This window comes from Somniosus microcephalus, chromosome 4 (genome assembly GCF_052327205.1).
Source record: "Somniosus microcephalus isolate GS21.2 chromosome 4, FLI_Smic_1.0, whole genome shotgun sequence".
Lineage (NCBI taxonomy): Eukaryota > Metazoa > Chordata > Chondrichthyes > Squaliformes > Somniosidae > Somniosus > Somniosus microcephalus.
This window is the reverse complement of record NC_140990.1, coordinates 71,571,906-71,594,135: the sequence shown is the minus strand read 5'-3', so window position 1 is coordinate 71,594,135 and position 22,230 is coordinate 71,571,906.

Below are 22,230 nucleotides of genomic sequence, written 5' to 3'. Positions count from 1 at the left end.
CTGAAGATGGGTCTAGAGGAGGTGTAAATGGTTACAGCAGAATAACAAGGGGGAGGGGCAGTAGGGCACATGTGGCAGAGAAAGTTGGGTAGACCCCAGGTGTTTGGACCAGCCCGCTGGCCATGTACCGGGATCGCCACCCCAAGCCCCAGCCCACACCTCCTCCACTCCCAGTGGCTCTAGTGGAGCCATCCTCCACCACAAGCCCCAGCCCACACCTCCTCCACTCCCGCTGGCTGTGTACCGGGATTGCCACCACAAGCCCCAGCCCACACCTCCTCCAATCCCACTGGCCGTGTACCGGGATCGCCACCACAAGCCCCAGCCCACACCTCCTCCACTCCCACTGGCCGTGTACCGGGATCGCCACCACAAGCCCCAGCCCACACCTCCTCCACTCCCAGTGGCTCTGGTGGCCATGTACCGGGATCGCCACCACAAGCCCCAGCCCACACCTCCTCCACTCCCAGTGGCTCTGGTGGCCGTGTACCGGGATCGCCACCACAAGCCCCAGCCCACACCTCCTCCACTCCCAGTGGCTCTGGTGGCCGTGTACCGGGATCGCCACCCCAAGCCCCAGCCCACACCTCCTCCACTCCCGCTGGCCGTGTACCGGGATCGCCACCCCAAGCCCCAGCCCACACCTCCTCCACTCCCAGTGGCTCTGGTGGCCGTGTACCGGGATCGCCACCACAAGCCCCAGCCCACACCTCCTCCACTCCCGCTGGCCGTGTACCGGGATCGCCACCCCAAGCCCCAGCCCACACCTCCTCCACTCCCGCTGGCCGTGTACCGGGATCGCCACCCCAAGCCCCAGCCCACACCTCCTCCACTCCCAGTGGCTCTGGTGGCCGTGTACCGGGATCGCCACCCCAAGCCCCAGCCCACACCTCCTCCACTCCCGCTGGCCGTGTACCGGGATCGCCACCCCAAGCCCCAGCCCACACCTCCTCCACTCCCACTGGCCGTGTACCGGGATCGCCACCACAAGCCCCAGCCCACACCTCCTCCACTCCCGCTGGCCGTGTACCGGGATCGCCACCCCAAGCCCCAGCCCACACCTCCTCCACTCCCGCTGGCCGTGTACCGGGATCGCCACCCCAAGCCCCAGCCCACACCTCCTCCACTCCCGCTGGCCGTGTACCGGGATCGCCACCCCAAGCCCCAGCCCACACCTCCTCCACTCCCGCTGGCCGTGTACCGGGATCGCCACCCCAAGCCCCAGCCCACACCTCCTCCACTCCCGCTGGCCGTGTACCGGGATCACCACCACAAGCCCCAGCCCACACCTCCTCCACTCCCGCTGGCTGTGTACCGGGATCGCCACCACAAGCCCCAGCCCACACCTCCTCCACTCCCAGTGGCTCTGGTGGAGCCATCCTCCATTACCAGCACATGTCGTCTGAGAAAACGGGAGCGAAGATTATGATCTGAAGTTTTTAAACTTAGTGTTGAGTCTGGCAGCCAATAAAATGCTTAACCGAAAAATATGGTGCTGTTCCTCATTGAGTTTAAAAGGGGAACAGTGAAGGTGGCCGAGAACAGAGAGTTCAGAGTGGGAGTGGGATGTCGTATTAAAGTCGCAAGTGACCTGAAGCTCAGGGTCACACTTGCGGACTGAACGGAGGTTTTCAGCAGAGCAATTACTCAATCTGTGTTTAGTCCATCCAATGTACAGGAGGCTGGATCGTGGGCAGCGAATACGATATACTAAAGTGGAAGAAGAACAAGTAAATTAGTCTTTCACGTGGATGGACTGTTTGGGGTCTTGGCTGGTGGGAAGGAAAGAGGGGAAAGGGAAGCTGTTGCATCTCCTGCACTTGCATAGGAAGGTGCCGGGGAAGGGGAGCAGATGTTAGTGGTGACGGAAGAGTGGACCAGGGTGTTGCGAGGGCCGGCGGGATGGGAGGGCAGGGGAAGATATGTGTGTTGGTGGCCTTAGCTGGACATGACGGAAATGGCAGAGGATGATCCATTGAATGTGAAGGCTGGTGCAGTGGAAGCTGAGGACATGGGGAACTCTATCTGGGTTCTAGCAGGGAGGGCAAGGGATGATGGGAAGAATGCAGGATTGACACGGTCGAGGGCCCTGTCAATCACAATGGAGGTTAATACTCGACTGACGAAATATGAAGACATTTCGGAAGCACTGGTGTGGAAGGTGGCATCGTCAGAACATATGCAACGGTGGCGGAGAAACTTTGAGAATAGAATAGAACCCTTCCAGGAAGCCGGTTGGGAGTTGGTGGGATTATGTCTAACCAAATTGATTGAATTTTTCGAAGGGGTGACTAGGTGTGTGGATGAGGGTAGTGCAGTTGATGTAGTCTACATGGACTTCAGTAAGGCTTTTGACAAAGTCCCGCATGGGAGACTGGTAAAGAAGGTAAGAGCCCATGGGATCCAGGGCAATTTGGCACATTGGATCCAAAATTGGCTTAGTGGCAGGAGGCAGAGGGTGATGGTCGAAGGTTGTTTTTGTGACTGGAAGCCTGTGTCCAGTGGTGTACCGCAGGGATCGGTGCTGGGTCCTTTGCTGTTTGTAGTGTACATTAATGATTTAGATATGAATGTGGGAGGTATGATCAGTAAGTTCGCAGATGACTCGAACATTGGTGAAGTAGTAAAAAGCGAGGAGGGAAGCCTCAGGCTACAGGACGATATAGACGGGTTGGTCAGATGGGCAGAACAATGGTAAATGGAATTTAACCCTGAAAAGTGTGAGGTGATGCATTTTGGGAGGACTAACAAGGCAAGGGAGTACACAATGAATGGTAGGACCCTAGGAAGGACAGAGGATCAGAGGGACCTTGGTGTGCCTTAAGGCAGCAGGACAGGTAGATAAGGTGGTTAAAAAGGCATATGGGATACTTGTCTTCATTAGCCGAGGCACAGAATATAAGAGCAGGGAGGTTATGATGGAGCTGTATAAAACGCTAGTTAGGCCACAGCTGGAATATTAACCCAGAAATTCGGGTCGGGGGCTTCCCGCGGGTGCAAGCCCCCGACCTGCACTTACCTTGCGCGCCAGCAGTTGAGCTGTGGGCTCCCGTGGAATTCCGCTCCGGGGCCTGGCCCAGCTGCCGGCGCACTGTGCTTGCATGTCCCAGGGGCGTAGTTAGTGCGATGCGTCCCCTGGGATCACGTGGGCCACGGGCAGCCAATCGGAGGAGGGAAAAGCCCATTCATAAGATTGACAGGAAGACCTGTCAAAACTTATGAATACTACGGGCCTCAAAATAGCAATAAACCTTCAAATAATTTTTTTTTTAAATCACACTTTTTAAATAAACTATAAATTACATTAAATAACTATTTTAAACAATAATTTAAATTTTTGAAAAAAATAATTTTATATTCTAACAGGGCTAAAAATAAACTTACCTTGCTTTAAAGTATTTAAAAATAATAAACCTGTGGAAAAAATGTTTTAATTTTAATTAATTCACCACTTACCTTGTAAAAAGCAGGCCTTACGCCTGCTTTTTACATGTCTAAATACTGCAGGCTTACGATCCCAGGAAAACCTGCAAAAAAAACCCAAGTTCAAAGCGCACGCGCAGCCTCTCCTGCGTGCGCGTTCGACCTCTGAACCCCTTCGTTCAGAGGATCAGAAGTGCCGGTTTCCCGCGCATGCGCAGTGCATGCAGAATACCGGCACTTCCATTGGGCCTACGGTGAGTACCCCATGCGTACTCATCCGTGGAGACCCGAATTTCTGGGCCAATATTGTGTGCAGTTCTGGTCACCACACTATAGGAAGGATGTGATTGCTTTAGAGAGGGTGCAGAGGAGATTCACCAGAACATTACCTGGGCTTGAGCGTTTCAGCTATGAAGAGAGACTGGACAGGCTGGGGTTGTTTTCCTTAGAGCAGAGAAGGCTGAGGGGGGAACTGATTGAGGTGTACAAAATTATGAGGGGCATAGATACGGTAGATAGAAAGGAAATTTTCCCCTTAGTAGAGGGGTCAATAACAAGGGGGCATAGTTTCAAGGTAAGGGGCAGGAGGTTTAGAGGGGATTTGAAGAAAAACTTTTTCACCCAGAGGATGGTTGGAATCTGGAACTCACTGCCTGAAAGGGTGGTAGAGGCAGGAACCCTCACAACATTCAAGAAGCATTTAGATGAGCACTTCAAACGCCATCGCATACAAGGCTACGGACCAAGTGCTGGAAAATGGAATTAGAATAGACAGGGCTTGATGGCCGGCGCAGACATGATGGGCCGAAGGGCCTCTTTCTGTGCTGCATAACTCTATGACTCTATGGCCTAGAAATTCAGTATAGCCAGTTTTGGGGCGGTAAAGTCGGGCGGGCGCTAAAGTTTGCGCCCGGCGCAAAGTCGAGGGCACTTCGCCGATATTCAGTAGCTTCGCCCTAAGAGGTTGCTTGAGCGCTAAAACTGGCGATGCACGCCTATCTTTAGGCGCTAAGCCGGCGGTGCTGAGGGATAGCACCGAGGCCGGGCGCAGCGCAGGTGCGGTCATTTCTTAATTGACAGCAGACACCGTGGCGCCGGCCAGCTCTTAAAGGGGGAAGGGTCGACTTGGTCTGCTGCAACGGCCTGCACACTGCAGCCTTCCAGCTAGGCCTGAACACTGCTGGTGATCAGAAGGAGCCATGGCAACGGTACAGAAGGCCCGTGAGCGTGCCCTGCGCTTCTCAGCCCATGACTTGAAGGTGATGGTGAGGGCCTTGGAGAAGAGACAGCACATCTTGTTCCCGGACACTGGCAGGAAGCCTCCCACCAGCGTCTATAGGAAAGCCTGGAGGGAGGTCGCCCGCTGGGTGTCGGCCACCGGCGATGCCCCCAGGGACAATGTCCAATGCCGGAAGAAGTTTAATGACCTGACCAGGATTGTCAGGGTGAGTACCCTTTCCAGTCTCCTCCTCATCCTTGCATGTACACCTGACATGATGGGCAAAGGGACCTGAAAGCCCTAATGGCCAGCCCTCAGCCAGCAGCTATGGGACAGTCATGAACATCAATTGCACATTCTGCACTTTACACCATGGGAGGCAGTGCACACCACATCAGGGCTACACACTGGCCAAGCTATTCCACCATGGGAGGCAGCGCACACCACATCAGGGCTACACACTGGCCAAGCTATTCCACCATGGGAGGCAGCGCACACCACATCAGGGCTACACACCGTACTTACAGGCCGTCCTTTCTCTTGCAGGCAAAACTTGCCAACAACCGAAGGCACCAGGAGGAGACCGGGGGAGGCCGCCCCCAGATCCAGGAGCTCACTCCCCTGGAGGAGCGCGTGAGTCGCCTCATGGGAGCCCGGGTGATTGGGCCCGTCGCCTGTGGAGATGCCGACCCTCTTCTGGGCCGCAATGGTATAGACATCACCTTTTGGACCTCTCTCGTCGCACTTGCGCATCCGATCTACCTCCTTTGCCACTGTCCGACCAATGCGCTGAATGCCACCAGTCATGCCTCCCTCGCTGATGCCCTCTCCTCACTCTAAAGCTACTCTTGTGCCTTCCTGCTTTCAGCTGGTGACGAGGAGCTCCCTGAAGCTGCCAGTGACAGCCCCTCCGAGGAGGAGGAGGAGGAGGAGGAGGAGGAACAGGAAGGCGGACCATCAGGGCAGCACTCAGGTCCGGCTGCAGATGCCGAAGCAGTGGACACGTCTTCCCTGGAGGAGAGCCTGGAGGAAGTGTCGGAGGGGAGTGGAGCTGCTGGGACCAGTGGCGTCCAGCAACCCAGGAGGGCTGCGGTTGGTCCGCGGCCTTCCCCCCAGAGGGGGGAAGGATCGGAGGGGAGTGCAGTTGCTGGGCCCAGTCGCCGCCGGCAACGTGGCAAGGGTCGGGCAGCTCTGCCCCCTGCTCCCCAGCGGGCGAGTCCAGACTCCAGTCCGGCCACGTTCAACTCAGAGGAGGCGCGCCACCTCGATCAAATGGCCCAGGATTCGGATCGCCGGCACACCGAGCTGATGGGGGTAGATCGAGTCCCTGGCTAGTAGTGTGCGCGAGTTCGGGGCCTCACATGCCACGAGTGGCCGGCTGATCAGTGATGCCGTCCAGACAGTGGCTGCTCTGTTGCGGTCGCAGACCAGGGCAACAGGGGCACTCACTGCTGCCACACGCGCTGCGTCAGCCAGGCATCGCCTGGACACCCGCCGCGCTGCAGCAGCACAGCGGGCTGCCCTTCGGCAGATTGGTGCGCATGCTGCAGTGCAGGCCCGGGCGAGTGCCAGAGTGCCACATCACCAGCCAGCGCCTACCATCCGCCAGATTGCACACATTCCTCCAGCCGTCACCGCCACTCCCCCAGTGGCGCCTCAACGGCAAGCGGCTGCGAATGATGTTGGCCAGGCACAGCTGCGCCAATCACCAGCCGGCCCCTCGAGGGCCAAACCCCATCTAGGCCGCCCCCCAAGGGCATCTGCCGGAAGGACATCTGACCCTCAGAAGCCTTCCCCCAGCCTCGCAGCAGCCACTGGGCAGAGCTTGCGGAGGAGCAGCAGGCTGGGCAGGGGCCCCAAAAGGCTCGACAAGGTCTCGCCCTCGCGGCCCAATAAGTAGACGGTGTGGCCAAGTGTTATTTTATATGGCGATGCCTATGTTTCTTTTGGGGATGGTTGTTTTGTTTCTGGGGATGTTTTTTGGGTTAAGGCCGAGGATGAAGGCCATTTTTGTCCAAATGTTCAGTTATTCCTCCCCAGGTTGTGGGAGTGAGTCATTTGATGTACTGTTTTTTGGGGCCGTTGAATGTTTCTGGGTTTCATGTGGGAAGGGGTTTCATTGGTCTAAAATAAAGATTTCTCTTTATTCAGAGAGTGTCCATGTTTGTTGCTGTAAGTGTTTGTTGCCTTCGCCGGCTGAGGGCTTGCGGAGTGGCTGCGTTCATGTTCCTTCATGGCCACAAGGCATTCCCTGACAGGGGGCTTAGAAGTGACGTTCAATAAGCCGCCGACGGATGGCCCTTGGACCTTCTCCCTCCCTCCTGGGATGGTACTCCTCCTCCTCCTGCTCCTCCTCCTCATGCTCCTCCTGCTCCTCCTCCTGAGGTGGTGGTCCAACGTGAGGTGGCAGTGCCTGAGTCCTGCGGAGAGCCAGGTTGTGCAGCATGCAGCAAACAACGACGAATTGGGACACTCGGTCCGGGGAATACTGCAGAGATCCGCCGGAACGATCCAGGCAGCGGAACCGCTGCTTGAGGACGCCAATTGTTTGCTCGATTATGTTCCTGCTCGCTTGATGACTCTCGTTGTATGCCTCTTCAGCAGGGGTCCTGGGCGCGCGGAGCGGGGTCATGAGCCAGGTACACAAACGATAGCCTTTGTCCCCGAGAAGCCATCCTCTTGGGGGAGGCTGTGCCTCGAACATGTCACGCACAGTTGTCTGCCGCAGGATAAAGGCATCGTGGCTGCTGCCTGGAAAGCGGGCATTGACAGCTAGGATGCGCTGCTTGTCGTCACACACCAGCTGCACATTGAGGGAATGGTAGCCCTTCCAGTTGCGGTAATCCTCGGCATGCTCCACAGGTGCCCGCAAAGCCACATGCGTACAGTCAATGGCGCCCTGCACCAAGGGGAAGGCCGCGAATCTTGCAAATCCCAGTGCACGCTGATGCTGCCTCTCCAGGGCCATGGGGAAGGAGATGAATTGGCGTCTCCTTCTGAAAAGGGCATCGGTCACCTGGCGGATGCAGCAATGCACGGCGAACTGGGATATGTTAGCAATGTCCCCAGCAGCGGATTGGAAGGAGCCGGTGGCATAGAAGTTCAAGGCCACCGTCACCTTCACCTCCACCGACAGAAACGTCCTGCTCCTGAGCTTTGGACGCAGATCTCTGCGAAGCAGATGGCAGATCTCTCCAACCACCTCCTTTCGGAATCTCAGCCTTTTTACACATCTCGCGCCACTCATGTTGAGGTAGGTGCGCTGCTGGCGGTATGCCCTGACTGGGTAAGGCCTATGTTGCCGACGCCTGTTGCCCCCTCTGCGTCTAGCCAGGGCTGCCCCTCTCACACCGCGTCTGCGAGCCCTACGGACATGACGCTGAAACTCAGCGTTGGCACCCCATGCAGCCCCCATAATATGCTGCCAAACAGTCAAATATCCAAGAGGCCACTTGCAACGCTCTGGCCTGAAGCCAAAAATACCTGAGCTAGTGTTGGCCCAAACCAGAAAGCTGTCTTCCTTGGTCTCGCTCCAGAAATCCGTTGCACAAGAGTGTTTGCTGCAAAATGGCTGCCCTTTATAGTGCAGGGTAAGTGCCCTTTAATTTACGCTCCCCGGGTCCCGCGTCGGCTCTGTTGCGTTCCACTAAACAAGCGTTCAGGCCGCCGGCCGCACAATGGGGCGGTCCCACTGAAGTTCTGGATCGGGGCGCGCAAAGGGCGTTGCACCAGGATATGACGTCATTTTCTGCGCGCGCAGGTGAGCGCGCGCTAAGACTTTGCACCGGCGCTAAATGTCTACTTAATTTGGGGTGAGGCGCAGATCGCGCTGCGCCCGGACACTACACGCATAGCGCCCGAAATTCACTTCTCTTAAGGCGCTAACGGCTGGCGCAACCAACTGAATTTCTAGGCCTATGACTCTATAGTAGATATTGGTGGACAGCCTAGCCCCTGAAATGAAGATCGAGAAGTCAAGGAAGGGAAGGGAAGACCACTGTGGTTCACCATTTATATGTTATTCCTGTATTTAAAATGGAAGATAGAATAATTCCAAGGATCTACAGACCAGTTAGCATAATGTCGATGGTAGGAAAGATAATGGAATCCTTACTCAAAGATGTAACAGAAAAACATCTAGAAACACGAAATATAATAACGAGTAGTCAGCAGGTATTCCAAAAGGGCATCATAGAATGGTTACAGCACAGAAGGAGGCCATTCGGCCCATCGAGCCCCTGCTGGCTCTCTGCATATGCACTGCAGCTAGTCCCACTCCCCCGCCCTTTCCCCGTAGCCCTGCAATTTTTTTCCTTCAGGTACTTATCCCATTCCCCTTTGAAAGCCATGATTGAATCTGCGTCCACCACCCTTTCAGACAGTGCATTCCAGATCATAACCACTCACTGCCTTAAAATGTTTTTCTTCATGCCACCTTTGGATCTTCAGCACATCACCTAAAACCTGTGTCCTCTGGTTCTCGACCCTTCCACCAATGGGAACAGTTTCTCTCTATCTACTCTGTCTAGACCCCTCATGATTTTGAAAACCTCTATCAAACCTCCTCTCAACCTTCTCCACTCTAAGGAGAACAACCCCAGCTTCTCCAGTCTATCCACGTAACTGAAGTCCCTCATCCCTGAAACCATTCTTGTAAATCTTTTCTGCACCCTCTCTAAGGCCTTCATGCCCTTCCTAAAGTGCGGTGCCCAGAATTGGACACAATGCTCCAGTTGTGGCCGGACCAGTGTTTTATAAAGGTTCATCATAATGTTCTTGCTTTTGGACTCTATGCCTCTATTTTTAAAGCTCAGATTCCCGTAAGCATTTTTAACCGCTTTCTCAACCTGCCCTGCCACCTTCAATGATTTTTGTACATGTACCCCCAGGTCCCGCTGTTCCTGCACCCCCTTTGGAATGTCTTGATGAGTAACATTTGTGAATTCTTTGAATAAGTACCAGAAAGAGTAGATAAGGGTAATGTAAGAGATGTAATATACTTTGATTTTTTAAAGCCATTCGATAAGGTGCCACATAGCAGACTGAATCACAGAGCAAGTGGAGTTAGGAGACAAGCAGCAGAATGGATAGCAAGATGGCTGCAAGAACTGAAAATAGGGAGTAGGGGATAAAGCTATTTACTCAGATAGGTGGATGGTTAGAAGTGGTGTTCCACAAGGATCGGCGTTGCGACCCCTGTTGTTCAACATTTACATAAACAATATTGATTCAGGAAGCAGAAGCACCAATTCAAAATTTGCAGACAAATCCAAATTGGGAATAGAGTTAATACAGAGGAAGAATGCAACACAATACCTGAAAACATTAATAAACTTGTAGAAAGGGTGTTTAAATGGAAAATTAATTTCAATATAGCTAAATGAGAGGTACTGCATTTTGGTAGGAAGAATAAGGTTCCCAAATACTCCTTGGAGAATCAGAGTGGGAATGGGGTAGAGGGGTACCGATTAACAAATCATTTACAGTAGCAATGCATGTTAACAAGGCCATAAACATGCAAACAAAGCACTGGGGTTCATTTCTAGAAGAATAGAATCGTAAAGCAAAGAGGTTAGCTTAAACTAATATAGAACCTTGGTTATACCACACTGAGCATACTGTGTGCAGTTCTGAGCTCCATCTATATATATAAAAAGATAGTGGTGTCTGTCTGTCTGTCTGTCTGTCTGGCATCATTCAAAAGTTAGAGAGCATACCTACACATAAGTTATATCAAAAGAAAGGTTATGATTAGGAGAGTGGCCTAGGCGTATTTACTTTTAAAAAAACGTTCGAAGAACGTACAAAATCCGCTAATTAGTGGTTGACCAATCAGGGGAGTGTCATAGGCGTATTTGACCAATCAGGGGAGTGTCATAGGCGTTTTTACTTTCAAAAAACATACAAGGTAGCAGTTGACCAATCGACGTGATGGTTGACCAATCATATGGGGGAAGCGCGGTGCGTCACGGGGAGCATTTCAGGTGTCCCGCGAGCACGATAAACTGGTTACCCCTTCCCTGCGGTTTCAACCGCACGTGCGACTCTCCGTCTCCTCACACCTCAGCGGGAGCTCATCAGGGGACAGCCCGCCGTTGTCGGGGGTCCAGAGCGGGAGCTCATCAGGGGACAGCCCGCCGTTGTCGGGGGTCCAGAGCGGGAGCTCATCAGGGGACAGCCCGCCGTTGTCGGGGGTCCAGAGCGGGAGCTCATCAGGGGACAGCCCGCCGTTGTCAGGGGTCCAGAGCGGGAGCTCATCAGGGGACAGCCCGCCGTTGTCGGGGGTCCAGAGCGGGAGCTCATCAGGGGACAGCCCGCCGTTGTCGGGGGTCCGGAGCGGGAGCTCATCAGGGGACAGCCCGCCGTCGTCGGGGGTCCGGAGCGGGAGCTCATCAGGGGACAGCCCGCCATTGTCGGGGGTCTGGAGCGGGAGCTCATCAGGGGTTAGCCTGCCGTCGTCGGGGCCCCGGAGCTCTCTCTCTCTTCCCCCTGAGTCTCTCTCTCTCTCTCTCCCCCCAGTCTCTCTCTCTCTCCCCCCAGTCTCTCTCTCTCTCTCCCCCAGTCTCTCTCTCTCTCTCCCCCAATCTCTCTCTCTTCCCCCCAGTCTCTCTCTCTCTTCCCCCCAGTCTCTCTCTCTCTCTCTCTCCCCAGTCTCTCTCTCTCCCCCCCAGTCTCTCTCTCTCTCGCTCTCCCCCCAGTCTTTTTCTCTCTCCCCCAGTCTCTCTCTCTCTCTTCCCCCCAGTCTCTCTATCTCTCTCTTCCCCCCCCAGTCTCTCTCTCTCTCTTCCCCCAGTCTCTCTCTCTCTCTCTCCCCAGTCTTTCTCTCTCTCTCTCCCCCAGTCTCTCTCGCTCTCTCTCGTCCCCCCAGTCTCTCTCTCTCTCTCCCCCAGTCTCTCTCTCTCCCCCCAGTCTCTCTCTCTCTCTCCCCCAGTCTCTCTCTCTCTCCCCCCAGTCTCTCTCTCTCTCTCTCCCCCCCAGTCTCTCTCCGCCCAGTCTCTCTCTCTCTCTCCCCCCAGTCTCCCTCTCTCTCTCTCCCCCAGTCTCTCTCTCTCTCTCTCCCCCCAGTCCCTCTCTCTCTCTCTTCCCCCCCGTCTCTCTCTCTCTCTCTTCCCCCCAGTCTCTCTCTCTCTCTTCCCCCCAGTCTCTCTCTCTGTCTCTCCCCCCCAGTCTCCCTCTCTCTCCCCCAGTCTCTCTCTCTGTCTCTCCCCCCCAGTCTCTCTCTCTCTCTCCCCAGTCTCTCTCTCCCCCCGTCTCTCTCTCTCTCTCTTCCCCCCAGTCTCTCTCTCTCTCTTCCCCCCAGTCTCTCTCTCTGTCTCTCCCCCCCAGTCTCCCTCTCTCTCCCCCAGTCTCTCTCTCTCTCTCCCCCCCAGTCGCTCTCTCTCTCTCCCCCCAGTCTCTCTCTCTCTCTCCGCCCCCCCCCCCCAGTCTCTCTAGAGTCCTGGTGGATCATATAACTAGGGCTGTAGGGAGGGCGTTAAACTAACTAGTGGGTGGGCGGTTCCTAGAGAGCAAATAATAAAAATGACAACAGAGAAGGTCATAGACTTAGGTAGCAGTGGGGAAATTAAAAACCAGAGCATGTCAGGAAGGGGCAGAAGGTATGCAGTAAAAGGTAAAGTAATAAAAAGGGCAAAAGCAGGAACTAAGTGTCACAAAACATCTTTGAAAGTTCTCTATCTGAATGCACGTAGCATTCGTAACAAAATAGACGAGTTAATGGCACAAATAACTACATATGGGTATGATCTTGTGGCCATTACAGAAACATGGCTGCAGGGTGACAATGCCTGGGAATTAAACATACCAGGTTATTTAATGATCAGGAAGGACAGGCAGGAAGGAAGGGGAGGTGGGGTGGCTATGTTAATAAAGGAAGGAATCACTGTAATAAAGAGAAATTATATTGGGTCAAAAGATCAGGATAATGAAACAGTTTGGGTGGAGGTAAGGAATAATAAGGGGAAAAAAACACTAATGGGCGTAGTCTATAGGCCTCCGAACAGTGGCAACTCTGTTGGACAAAGTATCAATCAGGAAATAGTTGAGGCTTGTAATAAGGGAACATCTATAATTATGGGGGATTTTAACTATCATATTAATTGGACAAATCAAATTGGGCAGGGCTGCCTTGAGGATGAGTTCATTGAGTGTATTAGGGATGGGTTTCTTGAGCAGTATGTAACTGAACCAACCAGGGGGCAAGCAACCTTAGATCTGGTCCTGTGTAACGAGACAGGATTAATTAAAAATACCCTAGTAAAGGATCCCCTTGGAATGAGTGACCATAACATGGTTGAATTCCATATTCAATTAGAGGATGAGAAGGTTGGATCTCAAACAAGCATGCTAAGCTTGAATAAAGGAGACTATGAAGGTATGAGAGCGGAATTGAGTAGAGTGGATTGGGAAAATAGATTAAAGGGTAAGACGACACATGCTCAGTGGTGTACATTTAAGGAGTTATTTTACAACTTCCAAAAAAATATATTCCACTGAGAAGAAAAGGGTGTAAAAGAAAAGACAGCCATCCATGGCTAAGTAAAGAAATTAAGGATAGTATTCGACTAAAAACAAGGGCATATAAGATAGCCAAATCTAGTGGGAGGATAGAGGATTGGGAAAACTTTAAAAGACAGCAAAAAATAACAAAAAGATTGATTAAGAAAGGGAAGATAGATTAGGAAAGTAAATTAGCAAAAAATATAAAAACAGATAGTAAGAGTTTTTATAGTTATATAAAATGAAAAAGGGTGGCTAAAGTAAATGTTGGTCCCTTAGAGGATGAGACCGCGAAATTAATGGTGGGAAATATGGAGATGGCAAAAACACTGAATGAATATTTTATATCAGTCTTTACAGTAGAAGACACTAAGAATATCCCAACACTGGACAAACAGGGGGCTAAAGGGGGGGAGGAGCTAAACACGATCAAAATCACTAAGGAAGTGGTACTCGGTAAAATAATGGGACTCAAGGCGGATAAATCACCTAGACCTGATGGCTTACATCCTAGGGTCTTGAGGGAAGTGGCGGTAGGGATTGTGGATGCATTGGTAATAATTTTCCAAAACTCCCTGGACTCGGCAATGGTCCCGGCAGACTGGAAAACTGCTAATGTAACACCCTTATTTAAAAAGGGCAGTAGACAGAAGGCTGGAAACTATAGACCGGTTAGCCTAACATCTGTGGTAGGTAAAATTTTGGAGTCCATTATTAAGGAGACAGTAACAGGACATTTGGATAATCATAATTTAATAGGACAAAGTCAGCATGGTTTTATGAAGGGAAGGGACAGAAGGTATGGAGTAAAAAGTAAAGTACTAAAAAGGGAAAAAACAGGAACTAAGTGTTACAAAACATATTTGAAAGTTCTTTATCTGAATGCACGTAGCATTCGTAACAAAATGAATGAGTTAACGGCACAAATAATGACATATGGGTATGATCTTGTGGCCATTACAGAAACATGGCTGCAGGGTGACCATGACTGGGAATTAAACATACCAGGTTATTTAACAATCAGGAAGGACAGGCAGGAAGGGAGAGGAGGTGGGGTGGCTATGTTAATAAAGGAAGGAATCACTTTAATACAGAGAAATGATATTGGGTCAAAGGAGCACGATAGTGAAACAGTTTGGGTGGAGGTAAGGAATAATAAGGGGAAAAAAACACTAGTGGGTGTAGTCTATAGGCCTCCGAACAGTTGCAACTCTGTTGGACGGAGTATTAATCAGGAAATAGTTGAGGCTTGTAATAAGGGAACAGCTATAATTATGGGGGATTTTAATTATCATATTAACTGGACAAATCAAATTGGGCAGAGCAGCCTTGAGGAAGAGTTCATTGAGTGTATTAGGGATGGGTTTCTTGAGCAGTATGTAACTGAACCGACCAGGGGGCAAGCAACCTTAGATTTGGTCCTGTGTAATGAGACAGGATTAATTAAAAATGTCCTAGTAAAGGATCCCCTTGGAATGAGTGACCATAACATGGTTGAGTTCCATATTCAATTAGAGGGTGAGAAGGTTGGATCTCAAACAAGCGTGCTGAGCTTGAATAAAGGAGACTATGAAGGTATGAGAGCGGAATTAATGAGAGTGGACTGGGAAAATAGATTAAAGGGTAAGACGGTACATGACCAGTGGTGTACATTTAAGGAGTTATTTTACAACTTCCAAAAAAAATATATTCCACTGAGGAAAAAAGGGTGTAAAAGAAAAGATAGCCATCCGTGGCTAAGTAAAGTAATTAAGGATAGTATCCGACTAAAAACAAGGGCATATAAGGTAGCCAAATCTAGTGGGAGGATGGAAGATTGGGAAGTCTTTAAAAGACAGCAAAAAATAACAAAAAGATTGATTAAGAAAGGGAAGATAGATTATGAAAGTAAATTAGCAAAAAATATAAAAACAGACAGTAAAAGTTTCTATAGTTATATAAAAAGAAAAAGGGTGGCTAAAGTAAATGTTGGTCCCTTAGAGGATGAGACCGGGAAATTAATGGTGGGAAACATGGAGATGGCAAAAACACTGAACAATTATTTTGTATCAGTCTTTACAGTAGAGGACACTAAGAATATCCCAACACTGGACAAACAGGGGGCTCTAGGGGGGGAGGAACTAAATACAATTAAAATCACTAAGGAAGTGGTACTTGGTAAAATAATGGGACTCAAGGCGGATAAATCCCCTGGACCTGATGGCTTGCATCCCAGGGTCTTGAGGGAAGTAGCGGTAGGGATTGTGGATGCATTGGTAATAATTTTCCAAAACTCCCTGGACTCGGCAAAGGTCCCGGCAGATTGGAAAACTGCTAATGTAACACCATTATTTAAAAAGGGTAGTAGGCAGAAGGCTGGAAACTATAGACCTGTTAGCCTAACATCTGTGGTTGGTAAAATGTTAGAGTCCATTATTAAGGAGACAGTAACGGGACATTTGGATAAACACAATTTAATAGGGCAAACTCAGCATGGTTTCATGAAGGGGAAGTCATGTTTAACAAATTTGCTTGAGTTTTTTGAGGAAGTAACATACAGGGTGGATAAAGGGGAACCAGTGGACGTAGTGTATTTAGACTTCCAAAAGGCATTTGACAAGGTGCCACACAAAAGATTATTGCTCAAGATAAAAAATCACGGGATTGGGGGTAATATTCTGGCATGGGTGGAGGATTGGCTCTCTAACAGAAAGCAGAGAGTTGGGATAAATGGTTCGTTCTCAGATTGGCAACCAGTAACTAGTGGTGTTCCGCAGGGGTCAGTGCTGGGTCCCCAACTCTTTACAATCTATATTAACGATTTGGAGGAGGGGACCGAGTGTAACATATCAAAGTTTGCAGATGATACAAAGATGGGACGGAAAGTAGTGAGTGAGGAGGACATAAAAAACCTGCAAAGGGACATAGACAGGCTAAGTAAGTGGGCAGAGATTTGGCAGATGGAATACAATACTGGAAAGTGTGAAGTTATGCACTTTGGCAGGAAAAATCATAGAGCAAGTTATTATCTTAATGGCAAGAAACTGGAAAGTACTGTAGTACAAAGGGATCTGGGGGTCCTGGTGCACGAAACTCAAAAAGTTAGTATGCAGGTGCAGCAAGTGATCAAGAAGGCCAATGGAATGTTGGCTTTTATTGCTAGGGGGTTGGAATATAAAAACAGGGAGGTATTGCTGCAGCTGTACAAGGTATTGGTGAGGCCGCACCTGGAATACTGCATACAGTTTTGGTGTCCATACTTAAGAAAAGACATACTTGCTCTCGAGTCAGTGCAAAGAAGGTTCACTCGGTTAATCCCGGGGATGAGGGGGTGGTCATATGAGGAGAGGTTGAGTAGATTGGGACTCTACTCATTGGAGTTCAGAAGAATGAGAGGCGATCTTATTGAAACATATAAGATTGTGAAGGGGCTTGATCGGGTGGATGCGGTGAGGATGTTCCCAATGATGGGTGAAACTAGAACTAGGGGGCATAATCTTAAAATAAGGGGCTGCTCATTCAAAACTGAGATGAGGAGAAACTTCTTCACTCAGAGGGTGGTAGGTTTGTGGAATTTGCTGCCCCAGAAAGCTGTGGAAGCTACATCATTAAATAAATTTAAAACAGAAATAGATAGTTTCCTAGAAGTAAAGGGAATAAAGGGTTACGGGGAGCGGGCAGGAAATTGGACATGAGTCTGGGTTCGGAATGGTCATGGCCCTGTGGGTAGTGGAGCGGGCCCAGGGGCCGTGTAGCCTTGTTCTGCTCCTACTGTGTTCTAATTCTGTTAGATTTCAGGAGATGGTTTTATTCCTGTTCCTGGCTGGGGTGGAGATCGCCTTTACAGAAGGTAAGTACTGTAGAAAATATAGGGACAGAGTGATCTCCTGGAAGAATTTCGATCGCCTAGATGGGTCGGAGAGGAATTTCCCAGATTTTTTTCTCCCAAATTGGCCATTGGGTCTTTATCTGGTTTTTCGCCTCTCCCGGGAGATCACATGGGTTCGGGTGGATGCAGAGTCATAGAAGATTTGAGGTTAGGATCAGATCAGCCATGATCTTATTGAATGGTGGAGCAGGCTCGAGGGGCCGATTGGCCTACTCCTGCTCCTATTTCTTATGTTCTTATGTTCTAAGTCATGTTTGACAAATTTGCTGGAGTTCTTTGAGGAAGTAACATATAGGGTGGATAAAGGGGAACCAGTGGACGTAGTGTATTTAGACTTCCAAAAGGCATTTGACAAGGTGCCACACAAAAGATTATTGCTTAAGATAAAAAATCACGGGATTGGGGGTAATATTCTGGCATGGATAGAGGATTGGCTATCTAACAGAAGGCAGAGAGTTAGGATAAATGGTTCATTCTCAGACTGGCAATCAGTAACTAGTGGTGCAGGGGTCAGTGCTGGGTCCCCAACTCTTTACAATCTATATTAACGATTTGGAGGAGGGGACCGAGTGTAACATATCAAAGTTTGCAGATGATACTAAGATGGGAGGGAAAGTAGTGAGTGAGGAGGACATAAAAAACCTGCAAGGGGACATAGACAGGCTAAGAAAGTGGGCAGAGATTTGGCAGATGGAATACAATACTGGAAAGTGTGAGGTTATGCCCTTTGGCAGGAAAAATCGTAGAGCAAGTTGTTATCTTAATGGCAAGAAACTGGAAAGTACTGAAGTACAAAGGGATCTGGGGGTCCTGGTGCACGAAACTCAAAAGGTTAGTATGCAGGTGCAGCAAGTGATTAAGAAGGCCAATGGAATGTTGGCTTTCATTGCTAGGGGGATAGAATATAAAAATAGGGAGGTATTGCTTCAGTTGTACAAGGTATTGGTGAGACCGCACCTGGAATACTGCGTACAGTTTTGGTGTCCATACTTAAGAAAGGACATACTTGCTCTCGAGTCAGTACAAAGAAGGTTCACTCGGTTAATCCCGGGGATGAGGGGATGGACATATGAGGAGAGGTTGAGTAGATTGGGACTCTACTCATTGGAGTTCAGAAGAATGAGAGGCGATCTTATTGAAACATATAAGATTGTGAAGGGATTGGATCGGCTGGATGCGGGGAGGATGTTCCCGATGATGGGTGAAACTAGAACTAGGGGGCATAGTCTTAGAATAAGGGGCTGCTCTTTCAAAACTGAGATGAGGAGGAACTGCTTCACTCAGAGGGTGGTAGGTCCATGGAATATGCTGCCACAAAAAGCTGTAGAAGCTACATCATTACATAAATTTAAAACAGAAACAGACAGTTTCCGAGAAGTAAAGAGAATTAAGGGTTACGGGGAGCGGGCAGGAATTTGGACATGAGTCTAGGTCCGGATCGGTCATGGCCCTTTGGGTAGCGGAGCGGGCCCAGGGGCCGTGTAGCCTGATCCTGCTCCTATTTCGTGTGTCTAATTCTGTTAGATTCAGGAGATGGTTCTGTGATAGTGGATTGGCGGTTAGGATCAGATCAGCCATGATCTTATTGAATGGCGGAGCAGGTTCGAGGGGTCGATTGGCCTACGCCTGCTCCTATTTCTTATGTTCTTATGTTCTCTCCCTCCCAGTCTCTCTCTCTCTCACTCATCAGTCTCTCTCTCTCTCTTCCCCCCAGTCTCTCTCTCTCCCTTCCCCCAGTCTCTCTCTCTCTCACTTCCCCCAGTCTCTCTCTCTCTCTCCCCCAGTCTCTCTCTCTCTCTTCCCCCCAGTCTCTCTCTCTCTTCCCCCCCAGTCTCTCTCTCTCTCTCCCTTCCCCCCAGTCTCTCTCTCTCTCTCACTTCCTCCAGTCTCTCTCTCTCTCTCCCCCAGTCTCTCTCTCTCTCTTCCCCCCAGTCTCTCTCTCTCTTCCCCCCAGTCTCTCTCTCTCTTCCCCGTCTCTCTCTCTCTCTCTTCCCCCCGTCTCTCTCTCTCTCTCTTACCCCCAGTCTCTCTCTCTCTCTCTTCCCCCCAGTCTCTCTCTCTCTCTTCCCCCAGTCTCTCTCTCTCTCTTCCCCCCAGTTTCTCTCCCTCTCTCTCCCCCCAGTCTCTCTCTCTCCCTCCACCCCCAGTCTCTCGCTCTCTTCCCCCCAGTCTCTCTCTCTCTCCCCCGAGCCTCTCTCTCTCTCTCACCCCGGTCTCTCTCGCTCTCCCCCCAGTCTTTTTCTCTCTCCCCCAGTCTCTCTCTCTCTCTTCCCCCCGTCTCTCTCTCTCTCTTCCCCTCAGTCTCTCTCTCTCTTCCGCCCGCCTCTCTCTCTCTTCCCCCAGTCTCTCTCTCTCTCTCGCCTGCCCCAGTCTCTCTCGCTCTCCCCCCAGTCTCTCTCTCTCTCTCCCCCAGTCTCTCTCTCTCTCTCTCTCTCCCCAGTCTCTCTCTCCCCAGTCTCTCTCGCTCTCTCTCCCCCAGTCTCTCTCTCTCTGTCCCCCCAGTCCCTCTCTCTCTCTCTCTCCCCCCAGTCTCTCTCCCCCCATCTCTCTCTCTCTCTCCCCCCGAGTCTCTCTCTCTCTCCCCCCCGTCTCTCTCTCTCTCCCCCCAGTCTCTCTCGCTCTATATCTCCCCCCAGTCTCTCTCTCTCTCTCTCTTCCCCCCAGTCTCTCTCTCTCTTCCTCAGTCTCTCTCTCTCTCTTCCCCTCAGTCTCTCTCTCTCTCTCGCCCCCAGTCTCTCTCTCTTTCTTTGCCCCCGTCTCTCTCTCTCTATATCTCCCCCCAGTCTCTCTCTCTCTCTTCCCCCAGTCTCTCTCTCTCTCTTCCCCCGTCTCTCTCTCTCTATTCCCCCCAGTCTCTCGCTCTCTCTTCCCCCCAGTCTCTCTCTCTTCCTCACAGTCTCTCTCTCTCTCTTCCCCCAGTCTCTCTCTCTCTCTTCCCCTCAGTCTCTCTCTCTCTCTTTCCCCCAGTCTCTCTCTCTCTTCCCCCAGTCTCTCTCTCTCTCTCGCCTGCCCCAGTCTCTCTCTCTCTCTCCCCCCAGTCTCTCTCTCTCCCACCCCCCGCAGTCTCTCTCTCTCACTCCCCCGTCTCTCTCTCTCTCCACCCCCCAGTCTCTCTCTCTCTCCCCCAGTCTCTCTCTCTCTCTCTCCCCAGCCTCTCTCTCTCTTCCCCCAGTCTCTCTCTCTCTTCCCCCCAGTCTCTCTCTCTCTCTCTCTCTCCCCAGTCTCTCTCTCTCCCCCCCAGTCTCTCTCTCTCTCGCTCTCGCCCCAGTCTTTTTCTCTCTCCCCCAGTCTCTCTCTCTCTCTTCCCCCCAGTCTCTCTATCTCTCTCTTCCCCCCCCAGTCTCTCTCTCTCTCTTCCCCCAGTCTCTCTCTCTCTCTCCCCAGTCTTTCTCTCTCTCTCTCCCCCAGTCTCTCTCGCTCTCTCTCGTCCCCCCAGTCTCTCTCTCTCCCCCAGTCTCTCTCTCTCCCCCCAGTCTCTCTCTCTCTCTCCCCCAGTCTCTCTCTCTCTCTCTCCCCCCAGTCTCTCTCTCTCTCTCTCCCCAGTCTCTCTCTCTCCGCCCAGTCTCTCTCTCTCTCTCCCCCCAGTCTCCCTCTCTCTCTCTCCCCCAGTCTCTCTCTCTCTCTCTCCCCCCAGTCCCTCTCTCTCTCTCTTCCCCCCAGTCTCTCTCTCTCTCTCCCCAGTCTCTCTCTCCCCCCGTCTCTCTCTCTCTCTCTTCCCCCCAGTCTCTCTCTCTCTCTTCCCCCCAGTCTCTCTCTCTGTCTCTCCCCCCCAGTCTCCCTCTCTCTCCCCCAGTCTCTCTCTCTCTCTCCCCCCCAGTCGCTCTCTCTCTCTCCCCCCAGTCTCTCTCTCTCTCTCCGCCCCCCCCCCCCCCAGTCTCTCTCTCTCTCTCCGCCCCCCCCCCCAGTCTCTCTAGAGTCCTGGTGGATCATATAACTAGGGCTGTAGGGAGGGCGTTAAACTAACTAGTGGGTGGGCGGTTCCTAGAGAGCAAATAATAAAAATGACAACAGAGAAGGTCATAGACTTAGGTAGCAGTGGGGAAATTAAAAACCAGAGCGTGTCAGGAAGGGGCAGAAGGTATGCAGTAAAAGGTAAAGTAATAAAAAGGGCAAAAGCAGGAACTAAGTGTCACAAAACATCTTTGAAAGTCCTCTATCTGAATGCACGTAGCATTCGTAACAAAATAGACGAGTTAATGGCACAAATAACTACATATGGGTATGATCTTGTGGCCATTACAGAAACATGGCTGCAGGGTGACAATGCCTGGGAATTAAACATACCAGGTTATTTAATGATCAGGAAGGACAGGCAGGAAGGAAGGGGAGGTGGGGTGGCTATGTTAATAAAGGAAGGAATCACTGTAATAAAGAGAAATTATATTGGGTCAAAAGATCAGGATAATGAAACAGTTTGGGTGGAGGTAAGGAATAATAAGGGGAAAAAAACACTAGTGGGTGTAGTCTATAGGCCTCCGAACAGTGGCAACTCTGTTGGACAAAGTATCAATCAGGAAATAGTTGAGGCTTGTAATAAGGGAACATCTATAATTATGGGGGATTTTAACTATCATATTAATTGGACAAATCAAATTGGGCAGGGCTGCCTTGAGGATGAGTTCATTGAGTGTATTAGGGATGGGTTTCTTGAGCAGTATGTAACTGAACCGACCAGGGGGCAAGCAACCTTAGATCTGGTCATGTGTAACGGGACAGGATTAATTAAAAATGTCCTAGTAAAGGATCCCCTTGGAATGAGTGACCATAACATGGTTGAATTCCATATTCAATGAGAGGGTGAGAAGGTTGGATCTCAAACAAGCGTGCTAAGCTTGAATAAAGGAGACTATGAAGGTATGAGAGCGGAATTGAGTAGAGTGGATTGGGAAAATAGATTAAAGGGTAAGACGACACATGCTCAGTGGTGTACATTTAAGGAGTTATTTTACAACTTCCAAAAAAATATATTTCACTGAGAAGAAAAGGGTGTAAAAGAAAAGACAGCCATCCATGGCTAAGTAAAGAAATTAAGGATAGTATTCGACTAAAAACAAGGGCATATAAGATAGCCAAATCTAGTGGGAGGATAGAGGATTGGGAAAACTTTAAAAGACAGCAAAAAATAACAAAAAGATTGATTAAGAAAGGGAAGATAGATTAGGAAAGTAAATTAGCAAAAAATATAAAAACAGATAGTAAGAGTTTTTATAGTTATATAAAA